This window comes from Lepidochelys kempii, chromosome 13, assembly GCF_965140285.1.
Source record: "Lepidochelys kempii isolate rLepKem1 chromosome 13, rLepKem1.hap1, whole genome shotgun sequence".
Classification (NCBI taxonomy): Eukaryota; Metazoa; Chordata; order Testudines; family Cheloniidae; genus Lepidochelys; species Lepidochelys kempii.
This window is the reverse complement of record NC_136392.1, coordinates 37,911,966-37,936,129: the sequence shown is the minus strand read 5'-3', so window position 1 is coordinate 37,936,129 and position 24,164 is coordinate 37,911,966. Positions and strand designations below refer to the sequence as shown.

General features: G+C 51.8%; 1 pseudogene; it reads right to left on the bottom strand.

Annotated features, from left to right (window-relative positions):
- Positions 1-18,164: 18,164 nt before the first annotated feature.
- LOC144929187 (Fc receptor-like protein 5) overlaps positions 18,165-24,164 on the bottom strand; it is a 40,152-nt pseudogene continuing 34,152 nt past the window's right edge.

The following is a 24,164-nucleotide window of genomic DNA, read 5'->3' as shown; positions in this document are numbered from 1 at the left end:
GGTTTTTAAGGTCAGGCTTGACAAAGCCCTGGCTGGGATGATTTAACTGGGAATTGGTCCTGCTTTGAGCAGGGGGTTGGACTAGATGACCTTCTGGGGTCCCTTCCAACCCTGATATTCTATGATTCTATGATTCTATGTTTTGAATCTAATTACCCTGTAAGGTATTCACCATCCTGAATGAGATACACCACCACAGAGCCAGCAAACAGCAGGAGACAGAGGGGTGTCACGGAGTCCCTGGGCGATGCTCTGGAACTGCTCCCCATGAAGCTAGTCAGGACTCTGGGGCAGTCGCCTTTCTGTGAGCAGCCTGTCTTCAGGACACACAGCTCACCCGGCTCCACCTTCCTGGGTCTGACCTCGGAGCATTCAGCATCCTCTGCCCCTCCGTGCACTTCCCCCCAGCGAGTCCGCTCAGGTGGGGCTCCTGGGGAAGCCAGAGGGTCCTGCCCCGCAACTCCGCAGTCAGACGGGACTCTCAGCCAGCCAGTAAAACAGAAGGTTTATTAGACGACAGGAACATGGTCTAAAACAGAGCTTGCAGGTGCAGAGAACGGGACCCCTCAGCTGGGTCCATTTTGGGGGGCAGTGAGCCAGACAATCCCGTCTGCCCTTCACTCCATGTCCCAGCCAGCCCCAAACTGAAACTCCCTCCAGCCCCTCCTCCTCTGGGCTTTGTTCCTTTCCCGGGCCAGGTGGTCACCTGATTCCTTTGTTCTCCAACCCTTTAGCTCTCACCTCGCAGGGGGGAAGGGCCCAGGCCATCAGTGGCCAGGAAACAGGGTGTTGGCCATTCTCTGTGTCCAGACCCCTGCACACACCTGCCCTCTAGGGCTCTGCAATGATCATACACCCTTACCCCACCACCTAGATACTTAAGAACTGCATAGGGGAAACTGAGGCACCCCCACACTATTCGGAGGAAACATTAAGAACAGGCCCACTTCGTCACATCTCTCCCCCCTTCGAGATCAAACTGAGCGGGGTCACTTTACCCGGTGACCTGGGGAAGTTCGAAGCCGCCAATGTTCCCATGGATGCCCCAGCATCTCTCCCATTCCTTGGTAGGAGTTACACCAGGCCCTTCCAGTTTCACGCCCTCCCTTAGGTCGGGGGTGGTCGATAGCACTAGCAGGCTGCATGTGGGAAGGTTTCTGCAGCCCGTGCCCTTTGGCCACCCCAAAACCCCAGGGGGTCAAACTGGGATTGGGTTTTCTCCGAGTGCTCCAGTCTGGAGGGCTGCAATTCGGGCTCTCTTGGTTAAGAGCCCCCATCTTGACCTGGGCCACATACTGTTCACTTACAGAACTAGCATGGAGACATCCCTTTCTCCACAACCTTGTCTCCCAACAAGCTGGCCAAACACAGCCACTTGCTTATAGGACGGTATACCTTTCTTAACAGCTTTCATTTCATCTGAGACCTTCTCAAAGCTATCCACACTGGATCTTTCAACAGGAAAGTCAGTGGATCCATTCACAACAGAAAATTTCTGGCTGTTAGGAACTGAAACTTTCTTGATTAAATCATTTTCACACCCTTCAGTTGCAGTAAACTGCTTGCAAAGACTCCAGGAGGATTCCTTTCCCAAGGGCTTTTCTATGCAACAATTCACCCCTCCCAGAAATTCTGCTCTTACCCTCTTTACCTAGGGCTTGCTCTAGGGGAACACTTTCCTGAGCAACAACAGACTCTTTCTGGGTCTCCCTTACATCCAGAATCATTTCTGGCCCATCAGGAGGATTCCTACATAATCCCCTTTGAGGCAAACTTACAGACTTCCTAGATAAAAGGTCAGAAGCATTCTCCTTCCCTTTGCCACACACAAGTTCAGGAATCTTTTCCTCCTTGCTACAGGTTTCCACACCCTCAGTAGGTAACACAATCACACACCTTCATGCTCTCCTTGTGCCCTGGCTAGGATCTCACCCTGATTAGACAGAGTTGCTCCACCCTTTCCAACAACACACTAGCAACAGGCAAAATACAAGCACCAGAATTGTCTGGTCTCGGGGATTTTACATAGACCCTAACTGGATGCGACCTAGTTACAGGGCCATTCTCCCGAGCAGACAGAAACTTAGGACCCTTCCCTTCCTGGGCTTTAGCTGAATCCAGAACCAGCTCTGAGACAACTGCACGACCCTCAACCATCACAGGCTGAAAGGCCCGTTCTGTTAGCTCCACAGACCAAGAAGAGCCGGACACACTTTCTCCTTTACCAGACACCCAGGTTGGGATCTCTTTCCCTTTGTCCCAGCACACAAGGCTGGTCACAGACAACTGCTTGGAGATCAGGGTAGCTCCCTCCACAGGCAAGTCAATACCCCTGACAGACAGAGACCCATTTCCTTCACTGTCCCAATTCTCCACCCAGCTAACAGGTAAGGTCCAGGGACTCTCATCTTCCGCTCTCCTCGCCTTCCCACCCTGCTGACTGGACACAGCCATCAGATCACAAGGCTGCCTAGGCTCATCCAAACTTTCCTTACCCAGCACCTTGCCACTCCCCACAGATCCCGTGCCCTGCCTGTGTCTCCCCCCACTCTGCTGGGGTCTCAGCTCCCACTGTGCTCAGCGCTGCCCTGGCTGTCCCAGTGGGGGTAGGCAGTGAGCTCCCTGCTTTCCTCAATGCATCAGAGCCAGGGAGAGTCCCCACTCTTGTGTGCAAGGGGGCAGGGAGCATCTCTCTGTACCACCCAGCCCCAGGGGGCTGGTTACAGGCAGGCAGGTAGCCTGAGCCTAGCGGCTCCTCCCTGCTGCCAGCCAGGTCATCTGCATTTTCACTGACCATTTCCCTCTCCGCCGATTGGTTCCCTGGATTCAAATTCAAACCCTTGGGAGTTACAGGAGCAGGGCCTGGATCCTGTCCCAAAGAGACACAGTCACCCCATAACAGGGTCTCGCAGCTGGTGTCCTGGGGCACCCCAACGACCAGCCAGCCCCACTCCTCCTGGGTCTGCACAGGGATCTGGGCCCTAGGCAGGGCGAGGGGCTTCGTCCCTGGGACCCTCACACAGCTCACGCAGCCCCTCAGCATCTGAGGCTGCACCACCCAGGGTCTGACACCAGTTCTCTCTGTCCCAGGATCTCGCCACCCCAGGAATGTCTCCCCATTCACCATCACCTTCCGCTCCCACTGGGGGTCCGAGGGGCCTGGCCCCAGGAAACTCCACACAGACATATAGGTTGGGGTCAGGAGTGGGAGCGTGTCCACCTCCCCACCCATCTGGCTGATGGAGTCTGTGGCCTTGGGACCCAGCAAGGGAGCTAGACACCGGGGCTTTTCTGCAGGGTCCCCTTGGTTCAAATCGCCAGCCTGCTCAAAGGCAGTGAGGTGGCATCCACACCCCCCCCCCCCTTAACTAGGGGCAGCAATTTAGTCTCGAGGTTCCCTGCGGAACTGGCCCCCCGGGGTCTATCCCCACTCACCCCGGGGAGGTCCCCTAGGCCTCTCCGCTCCCCCACCGCCAGTTCATGCTGCTGCAGCTTCTGCAGCTCTTTCTCGGGCTCTCGCTGTCTCCCACAGTCCTCTTGCTCTCTCAGACTCAGCTCCAATCCCGTCCGTCTTGATCCCCCGATGGGGAACCCGATCGTGAAGACCCCCATCTGGTCGGGGACAGGAGTCTTGGCGATGCCTGGCTCCCACTCCAGCTGCTCCCAGATCCTGCTATAGCCCCAGTTGGGGTCAGGAATCTGTTCCTTAGAGCGGTCATCCTCCTCCAGCTGCACGATTAACTGTGCTTTGGTGAACTTCCCAATGCTCAACCCTCTTTCTGCACCGGGTTACGGTGTCCTTCTTCAGGAGACGGTGACAGGCCGTCACTCCGCTCCTCCCAAGTTGTTGTGGACTCACAGGCCTGTGTGCTCTCAGCTCCCCACGGTTTCCAGGGAGAACCCCTAGTGTGCCAGCCCTTCTCGAGGTCACCACCTCTTTGCCAGGGTCGAGCTGCAGACTCCTCCGCCCCTTGGACTGCTCGCTGCAATCCCCAGGGGAACCCTGTTACTGCAAAAGTCCTTCTCTCTCCCCGGGCCAAGCTGCAGGCTCCTCCGCCCCTGAGACTGCTCACTGCAGTCCCCAAGGGGACCCCATTACTGCACAGTCCTTCTCGCTGGTCACACACTCCCAGGGGTTAACCGCCCCCCGAAACCGCTCCTCTCTGAGCCTTCAGCAGGCCTGGTCCTCGGCAATCCCCCTTCGTGTTACTGCTCCCCAGTCACTTACTGCAGGAAGCGCCATCCACGGGGTGCAGTACATCCCACCGCTGCCACCAGTTGTCACGGAGTCCCTGGGCGATGCTCTGGAACTGCTCCCCATGAAGCTAGTCAGGACTCTGGGGCAGTCGCCTTTCTGTGAGCAGCCTGTCTTCAGGACACACAGCTCACCCGGCTCCACCTTCCTGGGTCTGACCTCGGAGCATTCAGCATCCTCTGCCCCTCCGTGCACTTCCCCCCAGCGAGTCCGCTCAGGTGGGGCTCCTGGGGAAGCCAGAGGGTCCTGCCCCGCAACTCCGCAGTCAGACGGGACTCTCAGCCAGCCAGTAAAACAGAAGGTTTATTAGACGACAGGAACATGGTCTAAAACAGAGCTTGCAGGTGCAGAGAACGGGACCCCTCAGCTGGGTCCATTTTGGGGGGCAGTGAGCCAGACAATCCCGTCTGCCCTTCACTCCATGTCCCAGCCAGCCCCAAACTGAAACTCCCTCCAGCCCCTCCTCCTCTGGGCTTTGTTCCTTTCCCGGGCCAGGTGGTCACCTGATTCCTTTGTTCTCCAACCCTTTAGCTCTCACCTCGCAGGGGGGAAGGGCCCAGGCCATCAGTGGCCAGGAAACAGGGTGTTGGCCATTCTCTGTGTCCAGACCCCTGCACACACCTGCCCTCTAGGGCTCTGCAATGATCATACACCCTTACCCCACCACCTAGGTACTTAAGAACTGCATAGGGGAAACTGAGGCACCCCCACACTATTCGGAGGAAACATTAAGAACAGGCCCACTTCGTCACAAGGGGTCTCACCTGTCACTGCTATGAAGATGGGTCGGCTCCTCTCCGATGGGATCTCTCGCCTGGACACTGTCTTCCAGGATTCACAGGTGTACGTTCCGGCTTGTGATCTAGACACCACCAACAGTCGAATGGACTCAGTGTAACTGTACCAAGGTGTGGGGAGTTCCTTGGAGTGGACTTTCTGGCCGTCTCTGAAGAACCAGATCCTGGACACAGTGGATGCCCCATCAGCTGAGCACGTCAGGGTCACAGTTTCTCCCGTTACGTAGACAGGCTGCTTCGGGGACACGGTGAGCTGGGGAGCCGGCAGGGGGGCTGGAAAAGACAAGGGGGTCGGGGAAGAGACGGTTCCTACTTTGGAGGCTGGTGACACAGAAGCAGAGGAAGATACAGAGAGAGAGCAGAAGAGGGAGGGATCCTGGACACAGACCCCAGCCAGCCCCAGCTCAGTGCCCAGTAACCACGTCCCTGCCGGGCCATGCACACACTGAGCAGCAGAGATCTCACTGCCAGGAAACCCAGTGGGACCAGCGTCCCCTCCTCGTTACCTGAGGGGGCAGCTCCTGCCCAGGGCCAGCTCAGCCTGCAGGGGCTGGGAGGGGAGGGCTTGTGTGGCTGAGGCCGGGGGTGTCAGGGAGCTGCCCCCAGCAGGCACAGACCAGGCTTCCCTGCACTAAGGGCAGGTGGTAGCGACGTGCCTCAGAGCCCTGGGTACCCCCCGTGGGAGCATCACACACGCCAGTTGGGGTCTGGCCCCATTGACTCCAAAGGAGCTAGGGCTCATTTACATTGATCTAGCTCTACCCATAGACTCCCTCGGAGATTTTGCTGATTCTCACCAGCTGGGATCTCGCTCCTTCCTAGCGAAGCCTCTGAAACCAGCCCCCTGGTCCCGCTGGGGCCTTGGGGTGAGTTTTAAACTAATGTTTCTGCTGCATCGCAGGGAGCGTTTGCATGGATGGGGAGTGATGGGGCTGGGGAGGTTTTCCAGTCCCCAAATCTTGACTCCGTGTGACGGGTATTGACCCCGCACTGGCGCTAAGAGGGGCAACAGGAGCTGGAGAGCTTGTCATGTCAGAATCCTGCATGTTGACGATCCCGGCCTAGCCTGTGCTGGGAACTGGCTCTCCAGGGGGGTACCCGGGGAGATCACGGCCCAGGGAGAGGGACTGGGCCACAGAGGGGTCTGGAAAACAGGGGTCAGCGTTAGATATAGAAGGTCAGACCCAGCAGAGATCTCTGGATGTCCCTGGGAGGTGAGAGGCAGATATTACAAGGCAAATTTCATTTCAGAAATTAGGAGGGGTTGGAGACTTCGAGAAGGGAAAGTCCCTGCACCCCGGTACCTCACTGAACCCCAATGCTGCACGGTGCCCAGATGTTTCCCAGCTGGGGTAAGGTATTGGGTGATCTCTGTCTGAGCTGTGAGCGTCACCCAGTCACTCTATTGGGACCAGGGACCTCTTTGGCGACCAAATCCCTGCCATGATAGACTAATTTGTGTCCTATGGTGCTTTCACCCCAGGGGCCAAGCACCTTCCCTTCCCATACACATGGGCAGTGAGGGATTCTGGCATATTGGTGCTGGCAGGGGGTTGGGTAACATGATAGTAACCAATGCCTCCCCTGACAGAAATCATGACTGAGGAATCCAGGCAGCTGCAGGGCTGTAGGTTTACAGAGGGTGGCCCTGACAGCAGCCACCTGGGACCCTGGTGATGGAGCTCCTGACGGAGCTACTGTTCCTAGACGAGATCTCTTGATTGGATTCCAATCTCCAGTACGCACAGCTGTATGACCCAGCATTTCCCTTCTCTGCTGTGAACTCCAGCCGGGCTCCAGCGTTAGGGTTGAGGACTACGCTGGAGTCCTGCTGCCCTTTGTGACAGAAGAATCTGTATTCTGAAACCTCCTCATGCCCAGGAGCCGAGCATGTGAGGTTAACCCGCTCCCTTGGGAGATACTCTGTGTACCAGGACTCCTGCAAGAGTTTGGGGGCTGGCGAGAGATCTAGAAGAGAGGCAGAGGGGCACTGTTGAGGGAGAGGCCACGATGGAATAAGAAGGGAGAAGGCGGAAGAGATGAGTCCTGGACAGACATGATCACAAACCAGCCTCATCTCACTGCTCAGCAGCCACCCCCACACTGGGAATTATACCACAGTCTGTCTCGCTCTCTCTCCCTCTGGGGTCTTTTCATTGATCCCAAGGCCAGAAGGGACCATTGTGATCATGGAGTCCGACCTCCTCTGTCACCCAGGCCCTAGGACTTCCCTGAATTGATTCCGCTTTGAGCTAGAGCAGATCTCTGAGAGAAACATTCAAGCTTGATTCAGAAATCGCCAGCGCTGGAGAATCCACCACAACCCCTGGGGAATTGTCCCAGTGGTTAATTCCCCTCACTCTTAAAAATCTGCACCTTATTTCCTGTCTGAATTTGTCTAGCTCCAGCTCCCAGGCACTGGGTTGTGTTAGGTCTTTGTCTGTTCTACTGAATAGCCGTTGATTGTCCGATTTCTGTTCCCCAGGTAGGAACTGCTAGATTGTGATCAACTCCCCCTTAACCTTCTCTTTGTTACACTAAACACCTCCAGCTCCTGGAGTCTCTCACTATAAGATGGACTGACACTTTGTGCTCTAGGCAAATTCCAGCTCCCCCCATCTGTGAAACTTAACACCCCCCATCCCACAGCCTGCTTACCCCTATATCCTCCCACTGACCCTAAATCTGTTGGTCCTGCATCCTGTGGGTGGAGGAGATGACAGGGTGGGTGGGACTAGACTGTTGCAAGGAGCAATTCAGGGAGACAGGCAGGAGCCAAGAAGAGAATCTGCCTTTTTCACCAGGGACGAGGGGCATGAGGAGCGGAGCTGTGGGGGAAGGGTCCTTCATGTGCCTGGGGAGCACCAGGATCCCCTCTGTGTCCATCCTGGGGCAGCAAGTAAGGGGATGACAAGTGTGGGAGGGTCCTTCATCCACCTGGGGCACCCCAATATCCCACACTCTCCCTCCTAGGGGAAGGGGGGTGCAAAAAGGGGGGAGGGTTGTTAATGCAAATGTTTCAACCCCAAGACCCTCATTCACATCAGGGTATTCACCCCAAGTTCTCTATCCCGGGGGGCAGGGGAAGAAGAGGGGGGAGAACCCATCAGCCATCCATCAGACCTGCCTAGCAGTAGCTAGAAGGCTTCAAAGAGAAAGAGAAATGAGGAAGCTCAGGCGGATGTGGGGAAGGGAAGGGGGAGTTTTTCCACCGATCATGTTTCCTCTGGGGTCTCTGCAGAACCTGCGTTTAGTGTCCCGCTGAAGGGGTGCTGGCCCTGAGTCCACCATGGGAGCCCAGAGCTGGGGCAGGGAGAGCTCCCCTCTTCCACACACAGCCCCACGGTGATGGCCCCTGCCCAGGGGGGACTTGGTGTAATGGGGAGGTGGGTGCTCAATCTCCTTGGCCGTTCATCCCTCGCTCTCTCTGCTGAGGCTGCCAATGAGAGGCTGGGTAGCGCCCATGGGGACGGGGGCATCTTCTCCCCTACGGCCTGGGCTGGGACCCACCACGTGGACCCCCCAAGCAGCCATCAGCTGGAGTCTCTCTTCCAGCCCCACGGTCGTGGCTCTGGAGTGGAGCTGATGCAGCTGCACGTTCCACAGGAGACATCTGTGCATGGGGCGGCCTGACCCACCCAGGGATGAGAAGGGGGCACCTGGGGATCCCCCCTTCCTTGAAATGCCAAACATCACAGTGTGGGAGCAGGGGGATCCCCACCCCCACTGTCTGAGACCTCCCCTCCCCACTGCGAGCATCTCAGCCAGGACAGGAGACGTCGTTACCTGTGGGGGATGCCGGCCTGGGGAGAACCTGGAGAGAGGCTGGAAGAGAAGAGAAGAGCTGGGGTGAGAGCTCCGGGGAGGGGATGGGGAGAGTAGGGGGATGGAGGGACATAGGTGGGGGGATCACCAGGCAGACTGACAGAGGGAGGAAGGGCGGCCGAGGGAGGTCACTTACCCAGCAGAGGCAGAAGGAGAGTTAGCACCATGCTGAGGTGGTCGTTCTGGGGTGGGAGATGGGTTCTCAGCTCAGCCACCGGCCCCGTCTGGGTGCAAGGAGGGGAACGGGCCCCTCCCCTCTGATGGAGGCAGAGGAAGCCACAGCCTCAGGCGTGGTCACCGCTCAGCTCGGGGACTGGAGAGACACCGGATCCTTGTGCGCAGGGTGTGCGGAGGGGAACTGGCCTTTTCCCACAGCTGACACTGGTGGGAGGGGCTGGAGCAACAGCCCCAGGTAACTCACACCTCCAGGGGTGGGCTAGGGACTCAGCGGGGCTAAAGGAACCTAAGGTGAGTTAAACTGGTTTACACCATCTGGGGATCTGGGCCCATTGACCCCAGCTGGGGATCTTCCCCTTTGAGTCCAATGGAGCTATGTCCCACTGACCCCAGCTCAGGATCTCGCTCATTCATGGCGATGACTCTAAAACCAGTCCTCTGGTCCTGTTGTGGCCTTGGGGGTGTGTTTTAAACTAACATTTAGAGGTTCTGTGCCTCTGTCACAGACTCACAGGACTCGTGCTCTCTCGGCTCCTTACGGTCCCTGGGAGGAACCTCCTTCAGAGCCACAGCCCTTCTCAGGGGTCCACTCTGTCTTGGGGGTTAAGCCCCTCTGCCTCCTGGAACCTCACCTCTCTGAGCCCTCAGGGTGCCTGCCATGGGAGCCCTCAGGGAGTCCCCTCGCTCTGGCCCCCCGGGGCCTCCACGCCCAGAGGGAATAATGCCACCCTCATCTCTAGACTGGAGTGACTCTCAGCCGGCATAAAGCATAAGGGTTTATTGAGCATCTGAACACAACTTAGGAAACTCTCCGGGCCCTCGGGCCTAGCAACCCTGAGCACATCTAGGGTCTCTCCTGCATCCAGGGGGGCTCTGGCTGCTCTCTTTCTCCAGTCCAGCAGCCACCTCCTTCCAGCTGGGCATCCAATATCACTTTCCCCCAAGCCTTGCCTCTGACCTCTATCTTATGTCCCCGGTAAACAGGTTGCTTGGGCCTCCTCTCCTCTCCTCTCAGCCTCTCCTCTCCTCTCATCCATCCTTTGTTTTCCCACTGGCTGGATCCAGCTGGTCGGGTCACCAGAGTCCTCTCTCCACAGCCCATTGTCCTCCCACTGGCCAGAACCAGCTGTGACTTCTCAGCTGAGCCTCCCAGTCACCAGGTCACCGGTCGCTGGGGTATCCATTCTCCAGGCTGATGTCCAGGGTCCCTAGTGCCACTATTGGCCCTCTGTAACACCAAACTCCCTGTCCCACCACCCTGTTAAACCAGTAACACACAGGGAAACAGAGTCCCACACATCATTGAAAAAACAAGCAAAGCCCCAGCTTCGTCACATCTCTCCCTGCTCTGAGTCGGAACCGTAGAAAACTCTGCCTCATGAACTTTCAGAGAAACAAATGGAGTGTCTCAGGGATGGAGGGTGGCAGAGACTTTCATTGTTGTCCTTGTGGGCTCTGCCTGGGAGCCTGTTGCAGATCGTGGAGGACTCAAACACCAGGAGCCATGAAGGGTCATTAACCCTCCGGGCTCCATTTCACACCATGTCCTGCCTCGTGAGCTCCGATCTCTCATGCTCAGCAAGGTTGGGTGACCCCAACCACGTTCAATGCATTGCCCTTGGGGCACTGTGCTGCAGGAGCAGGGCGGGGGCTCAACAGGGGGCACTTTTCCCCTGCACCTCCCTGCACCCCAACCCTGCACCACGCTCATATACTAACCAACGGGAGACAAGGTCCGCCCTTTGCGGTATCCATTGGTTGCAGGTTCCACTTGTGATTCTCCTCTCTTCTGCAGCTCGCAGCTTCCTCTGGGTCCAGGAGCTGGCGGTAGGTGGCTCCTTCTGCCTCATCAATAGCCTCATCTTCCTCGTCTCCTGCTTCTGGCTTGTTCTGGGAAGGCGGTACCTTCATTCTGTGCCTTGGACTTGCTCCACAAGGTGAACCATTTGGGCTGCAATTGCTCCCCTAACCAGTCTTTAAAGTTCGGCCATGGGTCAGGTCAGTCTGTGAGTTAATTAACTCTTTCTGGCCCTGTCGCCTTTCAATGAGATATTATATTACACTCATAACGTCATAGGAGGGCGGCTCCATCTAATAATAAGAAACTCCAGGAGCTCGAGCTGCTTAGCGTAACAAAGAGAAGGTTAAGGGGGGACTTGATCACAGTCTAACAGTTCCTATGTGGGGAAGAGAAATTTAATAATCCATGTTTCTTCAGTTTAACAGACAAAGATCTAACAGTATCAAATGCCTGGGAGTTGGAGCTGGATAAATTCAGGCTGGAAATAAGGTGCAGATTTTAACAGTGAGGGGAATTAACCACTGGGACAATTCCCCAGTCATGGTGGTGGATTCCCCAGTGCTGGCGATTTCTGAATCAAGCCTGAATGTTTCTCTCAGAGATCTGCTGTAGGTCACAGGGGAACCAATTCAGGGAAGTCCTAGGGCCTGGGTGACACAGGAAGTCGGACTCCATGATCACAATGGTCCCTTCTGGCCTTGGGATCTATGAAAAGATCCCAGAGGGAGACAGAGAGAGAGAGAGACAGGCCGTGGTTTATTTGCCATGGTGTATTTCCCAGCATGGGGGCGGGTGCCAGGCAGTGAGAGGAGGCTGGTTTGTGATCATGTCGATCCAGGACTCATCTCTTCCCCCTTCTCTCCTCTCATTCCATCGTGGCCTCACCCATTACACTCACCACTCTGCCCCTGTTCTCGCTCACCTGCCGGCCCCCACACTCTCTCAGGACCCCAGGTACACAGTGTATCTTCTCGGGGAGCTTGTTACCCTCACATACTCGGCTCCAGGGCGTGAGCTGGTTTCAGGATAGAGATTCTTCTACCAAAAAGGGCAGCATGACCCCAGCGCAGTCCAACACCCAAATGGAGGAGCCCAACTGGAGCTCACAGCTGAGAAAGGAAATGCTGGGTCATACACCTGTGCATACTGGAGATGTCACCTGGCCTTCTTGTTAGCCCTTTGTTCTCCAGCTTCTCAGACCCCACTGGCTTCCTGCAGAGAGTGAGCCATACATGGTCGTTATCTGCTATGCACCAAATGTCCGGCAATTGGAGTCACCATTGTCTTCTCAGGCTCCATGGGCAAGGCAGCCCATGCCCCCAGCAGTGAGGCATCAGTCACACCTGGATCTCTGGGTCTCTGAAAAGAATAAACAACCTTTCCCCACCACCTAGTTAGTCATGCAACACATAGGGGAACCTGAAGCATGCACAGTATGCATAGAAAATATTATGGAAAATTCTCACGTGGTCACACACCCCAACACCTCAACTTTACCCCCTCTCTCTGGTCAGGGCCACTCCACCCCTCTCAGACACTCCATCTTGGGCATGGGGGTCCCACTTGATCAGCAAAGAATGGGCACTGCTGTGGGGAAGCTCACAGAGCTGGGGTCCGAGGTGGGCACAGCTGCATGGAAGCTCACAGCACTGAGGACCTGGCTAGGAATGGTCAGGACCACCCTGCAGCTACCTAGATTCCTCTGTCACGGTTTCTATGACAAGAGGGTTTGGTTTCTATAATTTTACAACATCCCCCTGCTGGTACCAATATGCCAGGATGCCCTGCTGCCCATTTGTATCAGAGAGCAGCGTGCTACCCTGATGTGCCAAGCACCTGATGGCAAAAGCACCACAAGATACAAATTCCTCTATCAAGTCAGGGATTTTCTCTTTAAAGAAGTCCCTTGTCCAAGTGGCGTGATCACCCGTCCCTTGTCCCTGCTGTGGATAGGGCTATCCAGTCCAGCCGGTGGATCCCACACAGAGAGGCCCTGCCTTCTTTGGGGTAACATGTGGGCACAATACAGGGTTGGGGCTCAGTCAGGTACAGGGGTGCAGGGAGTTTTCCCTGAAGAAGTCTCGATCCCCCACAATTCCTAAGATGAATGTTACCTGGTAACATCTGCCCCTCACCTCCATGCTCCTTCCAGAGATCCCTGCCGGGGGTGATCTTCTTCTGTATCTAACACTGACCCCTGTTATCCACAGCCCCCGTGGCCCCATCCTTCACCATGATCACCCTGGGTACCTCCCAAGTGAGCCTGTTCCCCTCACACGCTGGGCTGCCTGTGATGTCACAGACTTTAAGAATTCCTATCTGACAAGCTCCTCAGCTCCAGGGACCCCTCTTAGTGCCAGTGTGGGTCAATACCCATCACACAGGCTCAGGGTTTGGGGTTTCCCCAGCCCCGTCTGTCCCTGTCTGTGCAAACGCTCCCTGCGATGCAGCTGACCCTCCAAACGTTAGTTTAAAACACACAACAAGGGCCCACTGGGCTCCCCAGCAGCGAGATCTCTGCAGCTCAGTGTTTGCATGGTCCGGTGAGGACTTGGTCCTTGGGCACTGAGCTGGGGCTGGCTGGGGTCTGTGACCACAATTGCTCCCTCTTCTGCTCTTTCACTGGCTCTTCCTCTGCTTCTGTGTCACCAACCTCCAAAGTAGGAACCGTCTCCTCTCTGACCCCCTTGCCTTTTCCAGCCCCCCTCCCAGTTCCCCAGCTCACTGTGTCCCCGCAGCAGCCCGTCTACATAACTGGAGAAGCTGTGACCCTGAAGTTCTCAGGTGTCGGGGCGTCCACCGTGTTCGGGATCCAGTTCTTCAGGGACGGGCAGAAAATCCACTCCAAGGAACTCCCCTCGCTTCCCTACTGTTACATCAATTCGACTCGGCTATCGGGGGTATCTGGATTACATGTCGGAGTGTACAGATGTGATTACTGGAAGACAGAGTCTGGGCGAATGATCCCATTGGAGAGAAGCTGACCTGTCTCCATAGATGTGACAGGTGAGTCCGCTTTCTCCTGCTGTTTGCTGGCCCCATGGCGGGGTGAGACCCAGCGTGGTCACTCAGCTCCAGATAGGCCTACCCACCAGTCAGTTTCAACCCCCATCTCTGGCTCCTCTGCTGGGTTGGGTCGGGGCGACGGTGGTACTTTCAGGTTTGGGGGCTTGCAGCCTGCAGTAACATTTGAAAACTTGGAGAGGTTTAATGGAACAAACCCCAAAACTCCCCCTCCCTGGTCAGTGTCAGGCCCTGGTGTCAGACAAGCCGTGGGGGGAGAGGCTCCCAGCTGATAAGTAAAGTTTGTCCCTAAGAAGACAGAAGAAACCGGAAGGATGCAATCAGGCAGCAGCAGAGACAAAAAACCCCCACACAGTACAGTACTGCGTTAAACGTAAACTGCTTTAAGAAAAAAGAAAAGGAGGACTTGTGGCACCTTAGAGACTAACCAATTTATTAGAGCATAAGCTTTCGTGAGCTACAGCTCACTTCCTCAGATGCATATCGTGGAAACTGCAGCAGGCTTTATATATACACAGAGAATATGAAACAATACCTATTCCCACCCCACTGTCCTGCTGGTAATAGCTTATCTAAAGTGATTTCCAGCACAAATCCAGGTTTTCTCACCCTCCACCCCCCCACACAAATTCACTCTCCTGCTGGTGATAGCCCATCCAAAGTGACAACTCTTTACACAATGTGCATGACAATCAAGCTGGGCTATTTCCTGCATAAATCCAGGTTCTCACATCCCCCCCACCCCCATACACACACTGTATGTTTTTTTTTGCACACATTTTTGCACACATTTTTGCACACATTTTTTGCATTCACATTTTTGCGAATACAGACTAACACGGCTGCTACTCTGAAACCTGCTTTAAGAAAAGGAGAGCAGCATTTTCCTTCTGCATAGTAAAGCCATATTAAGTCAATGTTCAGTTTGAAACTTTTGATAGAACAGCCCCAACATTTTGTTCAGAGTTACGAACATTTCAGGGTTACAAACAACCTCCATTCCTGAGGTGTTTGTGGCTCTGAAGTTCTACTGTACCTTAGATGGAAATGTTCTGCGGAGGGCCTTCGCTTGGAGTCAAGCTGTCACACTGTCTGGACTGGCTCATGATGGTAGATCCCTACCTCAGCACGTACTGTTTGAAAGAGGGCAGACACCCGAAGCTGCTAGTGGGTCCTATTATTCCATTTCACCAAGCCAGTAACAAATGTGACCTCCTGGATCACTGTAACTGCGTTACCATGGAGTGACAGACAGTCCCCTTAGGTTCTCCAATCTGTCTTGCCACCCAGGCACACTGGACTGAGTGGTAATGTTCACTTACACCAAAAATCACATCACATTCAGGTTGCTTCCAGAATCAAGAGACCACTCACTTCCCCAGAACAATTGGTACTCTAGATCCTACACCAAAAACAACACCTGTAGCCAATCCTGGAATCAACTATCTAAAGGTTTATTAACCAGGAAAAAGGAATAAGAGAGTTATCTGCAGGTTGAAGCAAGCAAACAGATACACACCAGTGAGTTACCATCTAAACCCAGAGAGTGACAGATTTGTAGTGATCTGTCTATCCAAAGTACCTTTCAGGGCAGCCTCAGGAGGCAGCCCCTGCGGATCTCTGGCTTCAGTTCAGAGTCTCTGGCCCTTCAGAGTTCAAATAGCCCCAAAGATGCCATTTCTTCTTGTCAGGGGTTTTTATTCCCTTCCCCCAGATTTCAAGAGGGTTGGATGTGTTCACATGCCTGTCTCTTCTTTACGGGTGTGGGGACAAGAGCAACAAAGTGTTTTGTCCTCTGATGTTCCACAATGGTGTGTCGGTGTCTATGGGCCTTCTTTTGCTGGGCAGGAAATAACACCTCTTGTGGCAAACTTATATTTCACACTCGGTCATGTTTCTCTCCAGACTGTGGGCGTTTATAGTTTCAGAACAAACACTTAACTATCACCTTACACCATGGATATGGACTCTATCTGTGAGGTTAATGCAGGCAGCAACATACAAGCATTTCATAGAGTCTAAACACTAAAAACATTCTTATAAGTCCAAGGCCTTGTATACACTACACAATTTTGTTGGCAAAAGGCAGCTTTTGTCGACAACACATGGAGGTGTACACACTACAGTGTGCCTCCCACAGACAAAACTCTCCTGCTTTGCTGACAAAATAAAACCACCTCAATGAGAGGCGTAGATAGGGTGACCAGATGTCCCAATTTTATAGGGACAGTCCCGATTTTGGGGTCTTTTTCTTATATAGGCTCCTATTACCCCCCACCCCCTGTCCCGATTTTTCACATTTGCTGTCTGGTGGCCCTAGGTGTAGAGCTTTTCTGCAGCAAAGTGAGATTGGCAAAGCATCTGTGTGGACACTGCATTCATTATGCCGCTGTAACTGGCCTACAGGAGGTATCCCACAATGCCCAGCAGGACCGCTCTGCTCAGTTTTGAACTCTGCTGCCCCACATCCAGCGACAGAGGTTCGCGCACCTCCCTGTTCAAAGCCCTAGGAAGTTTTGAAACTGCTCAGCATGGAGAGCTCCCATAGCTACTGCCCAGCTGAGCACGCCAGCTCCGCAGCAGATGCACTCCCGCCTGGACGACGGGACGGGGTGGATCTCCTGGGTCTGTGGGGAGAGGAGGCTGTGGGAGAACTCGGAGGGAATCATGGAATCAAAACACTACCAGGGAATCCTGCTCTGCCTGGCCCTAGGACCGCAGCAGCAGGCAGGCAGGGTGGCCTGCTGCTTGGGGACGGGGAGGCTCGTGCCATGCTGTGCAGAGCCAGGGAGGGAGTTGGAGGCTGAAGTTGGGGTGTCTCCTTCCCCATGCTGGTGTAATGAGCTGGGGTGGGGGAATAGAGGGACACCAGCTGTCTGTGCATCAGCTTTTGCCTCAGGATTGGTTGCTTCTGGCTGCTGTCTGGACTTAAAGAGACAGCGTGCGGACACACTCACTCTCCCCCAACTCACACTCTGCCTCTCTCACTCCCTTTCACACTGCCCTCCTGCCCCCCCCCCACTGCTGTGGGCTTCTTGTGTTAGTGATCAGGAATGTCAGCTTGGTCTTATTACCGAGCGCTACTTTAAAAAGTGATTTAAAATGTGTTACTTTGGGGCACACACAGCAATCATTACAAGGCTCTTAGCATGGTGCAAACAAACAATGCCAGGTTCAGCACCTGACAGCAACACACATTACTGGGGCTCAGTGTTAATATCATCCTTCAAGGCATCCCTCAGCCCAATAGCTCCCGTTGGGCTCCTCTGGTAGCCTTGTGTTCATAACGCACAGCACAATACTGAAGAGCAGGATCCATGCTTTCTGACAGAGATGGCTGGGTTGCAGGTTACCTGGCCTCTGTTTGCCAGAAGCTGGGAATGGGCGACAGGGGATGGATCACCTGGTGAAGACCTGTTCTGTTCATTACCTCTGAGGTACCTGGCTTTGGCCACTGTCAGAAGAAAGAAGTCCGGGCTAGATGGACCTTTAATCTAACCCAGTGTGGCTGTTCTTATGTTCTTATGTGACCAGGACCGTTGAGAAATGGCTGGCAATCTAAAAGGATGCCCATGGAACGATGGGATTGAGGAACCTGAATCGTGTGATGCTGTACCTGGCCCATGAGGCATTGGAAGCCCTTCCCAAGCCCCCTGCGACCAGTTGCACAGTGGGATAGCTACCCACAGAGCACCGCTCCCTGTGTCGATGCAAGAGCTGCTAGTGTGGACATGCAACAACGGTTTAATTAGAGTAGCAGCCGTGCGTCAGCACAACTTGAGTCAACAAAACTCTGTAGTGTAGACAAGACCTAATACTTATTTTGAGGAAAACTAACACACAGGTGGCCTGGTCTGATCTCCAGCTACAAGGGTGTCAGTTCTTAGCTAATGCCTGCAGCCTGGGCAAGAGCTGGCATCTGATCTGCCAGTGTCACACAAGCCAGGCTGTTTTTCTGATCTGCCATTAGCTTGATCCAGGGAGATCATAAATCCACATTTGTTTGTTTCCCAAATAGCTTCATAACATATTTCCAGCACACATACATAACTCTTTCTACACCACCCGTATACACATCATGCAGTGATATTCATGACCAGTGTGTCACCAGTTTTTATATGACACCTGACAAGATGTTGGTTGGCTAAATATTCTGTCAACAGTGTGCTGGGTTTGCCCTTTGCCAAGTGGCATAAAAGAGCTGTTGGGGTATAAAGGGTTAAGGATACAGTTGCCTGGAGGAGGTGGAGAAGATGCAGAGAGACGTAGAGAGGGTTTCCCCTCCTTATTTAGCTGCCTTCCAGGTGTGCGTTGTCACCACCTCGCTATACAGCACATGCTCATCTTCATCAGGCTTGGCTTTGTTTTTCGACTGGGTTGTGTGGGCCCGTAAGGCCTGGAATACCCTGAGCGCGTAGGTGACTTTTGAGCCCTGGTGGGGGAGGAAAGAGAAATGGTGAGGGGGAGGGGTGCATAGACGCTGCTGCTGAGAAAAAGGATAATATCATTCTTGGGTGTATGAACAGGAGTGTCATATGTAAGACACGGTAGATAAGTGTCCTGCTCTACTCTGCACTGGTGAGGCCTCAGCTGGAGTCCTGTGTCTAGTTCTGCATATCACACGTTAAGAAACACATGGACAAATTGGAGAGGGTCCAGAGGAGAACATGTTTAGTCTAGAGACGAGAAGGCTGAGCGGGGACATGGTAACTGTCTTTTAAGATGATGTTATAACGAGGATGGTGATGAATTGTTTTCTATGTCCACCTAAGGTAGGATAAGACATAATGGGTTTAATCTGCAGCAAGGGAGATTTAGGTTAGATATTAAGAGAAACTGTCTAACTTTAAGGGTAGTTAATCTCCGGAACAGGTGACCTATGGAGGTTGTGCAATCTCCGTCACAGGAGGTTTTTAAGAAGAGTTGGACAAACACCCATGAGGATGGTCTAGGTTTAAGTAATCCTACCTCATCACAGGGGGCTGGACTAGATGACTTCTTGAGGTCCCTTCACAACCCTACATTCTGAGATTCAACGGAGATTTGGGTGATGGGGAATTTGATGACCAGTCCCCTGCCCTTCCTCCTGCGTGAATGAACCCTGTGCAGCATCTCTTTGTGGCTTTTATGTGACTCTCCCACCCCAGAGAGGCAGCTGCATCTCAGGCATGGGCAAAAGATTCAGACCGTATAGTTTCAAGGCAGTTGGACTGTGCTATGGTTTGAAACTTAGCCTATAAATCCATTCATGCTACCTGTTCCATCTGGTCTGCTCCAGCACCCGTGGCTTTTGATTCCTTATTATCATGATGGCTGGGATCCAGGTTCCTGGTGCATTCTTTGGGCTGAGATCCCTGTAATGACGCTGCTTTTGGTGGCACAGAACTAAGAGTATCAATTCAGGACAAATTGCTTCGAGCAGGGCAGTCACAGCCAGAGGCTGGAGGTTTTCCACCTCTAAGGCACACCAAACCAGCCAAACAGAGAGGACTTTGGTTTTACCCCACTGGCTAACCAGAAGTCATACAAACAATTTCCTTAGATACCCCAGTTTCCCAGTATCACCACCAGGGCCACTTGTTATGGAGATGAATGGTTATGAAAACCAATACCCCAGTAAAAGAAAAAAGGTTCTCTCGATCCCAAAGGACAAAGTCCCAGACCCAGGTCAATATATAAGTCAGTTCTTACTCACCAATCATGCTGTTGCAAATCCTTTAGAATCTAAACTCTAAAGGTTTATTCATAAAAAGAAAGAAATATAGATGAGAGCTAAAATTGGTTAAATGGAATTAATTACATCCAGTAATGGCAAAGTTCTTGGTTCAGGCTTGTAGCAGTGATGGAATAAAGTGCAGGTTCAAATCAAGTCTCTGGAGAACATCCACAGCTGGGATGGGTCATTCAGTCTTTTGTTCAGAGCTTCAGTTTGTAGCAAAGTCCCTCCAGAAGTAAGAAGCAGGATTGAAGACAAAATGGAGATGAGAGAGCTGCCTTTTATAGTCTCTTGCCACATGGCATGGAAAAACCTTAGAGTTCTGTCCATAGGCATGTCCCTGCACACCTTGCTGAGTCACAAGGTGTATCTGCCTTCTCTCAACGGGTCTATTGTGTAGCTGATGCTCCTTAATGGGCCATCAAGCAGGCTAGGCAGTGCTGATGCCACATTGTTTGTGGTTTCAGAGTAGCAGCCGTGTTAGTCTGTATTCGCAAAAAGAAAAGGAGGACTTGTGGAACCTTAGAGACTAACAAGTTTATTTGAGCATAAGCTTTCGTGAGCTAGAAGTGAGCTGTAGCTCACGAAAGCTTGTGCTCAAATAAATTTGTTAGTCTCTAAGGTGCCACATGTACTCCTTTTCTTATTGTTTGGGGTGTCACCCAGAAGCATAGCACAAGTTTGAACTACAGACAGTATAGAGCCAATACTTATAACTTTAAACACAAAAATGATACATGCATACAGACAGCAAATCATAACCTGCAAATCATAACCTCCTCATAGACACCTCACTTGACCACCTTTGCACAATATTTGCTACAAATATATAACAGTGGTTGCAACAATTATCTATAAGGTCACAGTATATGCCAATAACGTCACAATCCCTCTGTTCTTTTCAGAGGCTGTGGAACTAAAACAGAACAAGATGAGAATAGAGCTGAAGTGGGGAGATATCATGAGGCAATGCCTAGCTGCAATATGCAGCCTTGAGAAAGAAGAAGGTAAACTCAGCTTTTTACCCATAGATTTCAGTGCATGTGTGATTCTGGGGCTTCTACCAGGGCACAGGGTGAAAACGGTCCTACAATTCCTCTGTATTTGTTTAAATATGTATTTTCCCAGCCCAGAGACATGAAGATGTCTGCAAGTTTTAAATTGTTTTACCTCTCACTTCACCCTAACCACAAACAAAGGTCTTAGTGCTCGCATCAAATGAAATGATTTGTCTTAAATCAAACTTCAGCTGAGTTGGTTATTTGACATCATGTGCTAATAAATGGAACATGTACCATGTCATAAACATAAAGAGAAGGGTAAAAACCTTTAAAATCCCTCCTGGCCAGAGGAAAAACCCTTTCACCTGTAAAGGGTTAAGAAGCTAGGATAACCTCGCTGGCATCTGGCCAAAATGACCAATGAGGAGACAAGATGCTTTCAAAAGCTGGGGGGAGGGAGAAACAAAGCCTCTCTCTCTGTCTGTGTGATGCTTTTGCTGGGGACAGAACAAGAATGGAGTCTTAGAATTTAGTAAGTAATCTAGCTAGAGATGCGTTAGATTATGATTTCTTTAAATGGCTGAGAAAATAAACTGTGCTGAATGGAATGGATATTCCTGTCTTTGTGTCTTTTTGTAACTTAAGGTTTTGCCAAGAGGGATTCTCTATGTTTTGAATCTAATTACCCTGTAAGGTATTTACCATCCTGATTTGACAGAGGTGATTCTTTTTACTTTTTCTTCTATTAAAATTCTTCTTGTAAGAAACTGAATGTTTTTTTCATTGTTCTTAAGATCCAAGGGTTTGGGTCTGTGGTCAACTATGCAAATTGGTGAGGATTTTTATCAAACCTTCCCCAGGAAGGGGGGTGCAAGGTTTTGGTGAGGATTTTTGGGGGAAAGACGTTTCCAAATGACTCTTTCCCCATAATAAACCCGGTTAGACGTTTGGTGGTGGCAGCAAAAGTCCAAGGGCAAAAGGTAAAATAGTTTGTAACTTGGGGAAGTTTTAACCTAAGCTGGTAAAAGTAAGCTTAGGAGGTTTTCATGCAGGTCCCCACATCTGTACCCTAGAGTTCAGAGTGGGGAAGGAACCTTGACATACCACTATACATTTGAAAGCGTATAAATATTTTTTAGAACTCTATCTTCTCATTGTACTTTGTCATCTCATTGAAAGGTAAATATTTCATTTCTAATGCATATTTTAGATTTGGTTTCCTTACCCACACCGTGGTAAGATGCTTGGTGGTAATTAATGGTTTAAAATTTTTTATGTTGATCACTACAAAATAGTTATTGGCTACACCATATCGAGGTAGCAGATGGGAGATCACATCCTCTTGCCCCCTTTCACACACCTCTTTTCTTCCTATGGCAGTAGCAGATGAGAGCAGCCAGGGCTCCACCCATAAGCAAGACGCCACCAGTTCTCAGCAGAATATCACGTGTGAGGTTGTTCATACAGCAGACAAAGGAAAGGGAGGGAAGGGGACATGAGAACAGCCAGACAACTCTGGGACAAAGTCTGGGACCCACAGAGGAATCTGCACTTGCAACAAATTTGCTGTGATAACCCTTCACTGTGTTGTCTATGGCATGTTCCATCTGTAATAGCCTGCTCTTTGTTCCAAAAAGGGGAAGGATGGTTCAGTGGTTATTGAGCTGGCCTTGAACATTGGATATTGGTGTTAAATTCCCTGTTCTCCCGCAGGCCCGCTGTGGGACTTACCCTCTCCTTGCCTCCATTCCCCATCTCTAAAATGGGCACTGTGGGGCTAAATCAATTAAAAACATTGTGAGGAGCTCAGATACTTGGGCCATGGAAGGGTCATAGATAGAAAGGGCCTGCGGGGGAGAAGGGGGATTTTCATCTCTACTTTGTTTTCTATCTCCATGTGACACCTCTTCCAACCTCCCTTTCCCATGAGAGCTCCTGGGGATGGTTCTCCTCGACTGGGAGCAACGCACTGAGCTGAATTAAGTAATTTGGGAAGTCTAACCTGTCCTTGTGACATTGACAGTGACATTGACAGCCTGGCTCCTGGGGGACAGGATCCACCTCCTGCTCACGTTCTCCTCATACCCGCAGGTGAATTCCCTTGTGTTGCTGGGACTGGCCTGCGGGATGCTGAGCACAGAGACATTCATATGTCAAGCTTCCTTCCCCACTCTGAACTCTAGGGTACAGATGTGGGGACCTGCATGAAAACCCCCTGAGCTTATTTTTACCAGCTTAGGTTAAAACTTCTCCAAAGTACAAACTATTTTCCTTTTTCCCTTGGACTTTATTGCTGCCAGCACCAAGTGTCTAACAGATATATAACCGGGAAAGAGCCCGCTTGGAACCGTCTTTCCCCCCCAAAATCCTTCCCAAACCCTACACCCCCTTTCCTGGGGAAGGCTTGATAAAAATCCTCACCAATTTACATAGGTGAACACAGACCCAAACCCTTGGATCTTAAGAACAACGAAAAAGCACTCAGGTTCTTAAAAGAAGAATTTTAATTGAAGAAAAAGTAAAAGAATCACCTCTGTAAAATCAGGATGGTAAATACCTTACAGGGTAATCAGATTCAAAACATAGAGAATCCCTCTTGGCAAAACCTTAAGTTACAAATAGACACAAAAACAGGAATATCCATTCCGTTCAGCACAGGTTATTTTCTCAGCCATTTAAACAAACAGAATCTAACGCAGCTCTAGCTAGATTACTTACTAAGTTCTAAGACTCCATTCCTTTCTGTTCCCGGCAAATGCATCACACACACAGACAGAGAGAGACCTTGTTTCTCCCTCCCTCCAGCTTTTGAAAGCATCTTGTGTCCTCATTTGTCATTTTGGTCAGGTGCCAGCAAGGTTATCCTAGCTTCTTAACCCTTTACAGGTGAAAGGGTTTTTCCTCTGGCCAGGAGGGATTTTAAAGGTGTTTACCCTTCCCTTTATATTTATGACACACACAAAGATGGACTACAAGCCATCAGGAACAGTATCCCTGATAATGTCACGGCAAACCTGGTGGCTGAACTTTGTGACTTTGTCCTCACCCATAACTATTTCATATTTGAGGACAATGTATACCTTCAAATCAGCGGCACTGCTATGGGTACCCGCATGGCTTCACAGTATGCCAACATTTTTATGGATGACTTAGAACAACGCTTCCTTAGCTCTCGTCCCCTAATGCCCCTACTCTACTTGCGCTACATTGATGACATCTTCATCATCTGGACCTATGGAAAAGAAGCCCTTGAAGAACTCCACCATGATTTCAACAATTTCCACCCCACCAACCTCAGCCTGGACCAGTCCACACAAAAGTTCCACTTCCTGGATACTACTGTGCTTATAAGCGATGGTCACATAAACACCACCCTGTACTGGAAACCTACTGACCACTATTCCTACCTACATGTCTCCAGCTTTCACCCAGACCACACCACATGAGCCATTGTCTACAGCCAAGCTCTACGATACAACCGCATTTGCTCCAACCCCTCAGACAGAGACAAACACCTACAAGATCTCTATCAAGCATTCTTACAACTGCAATACCCACCTGCTGAAGT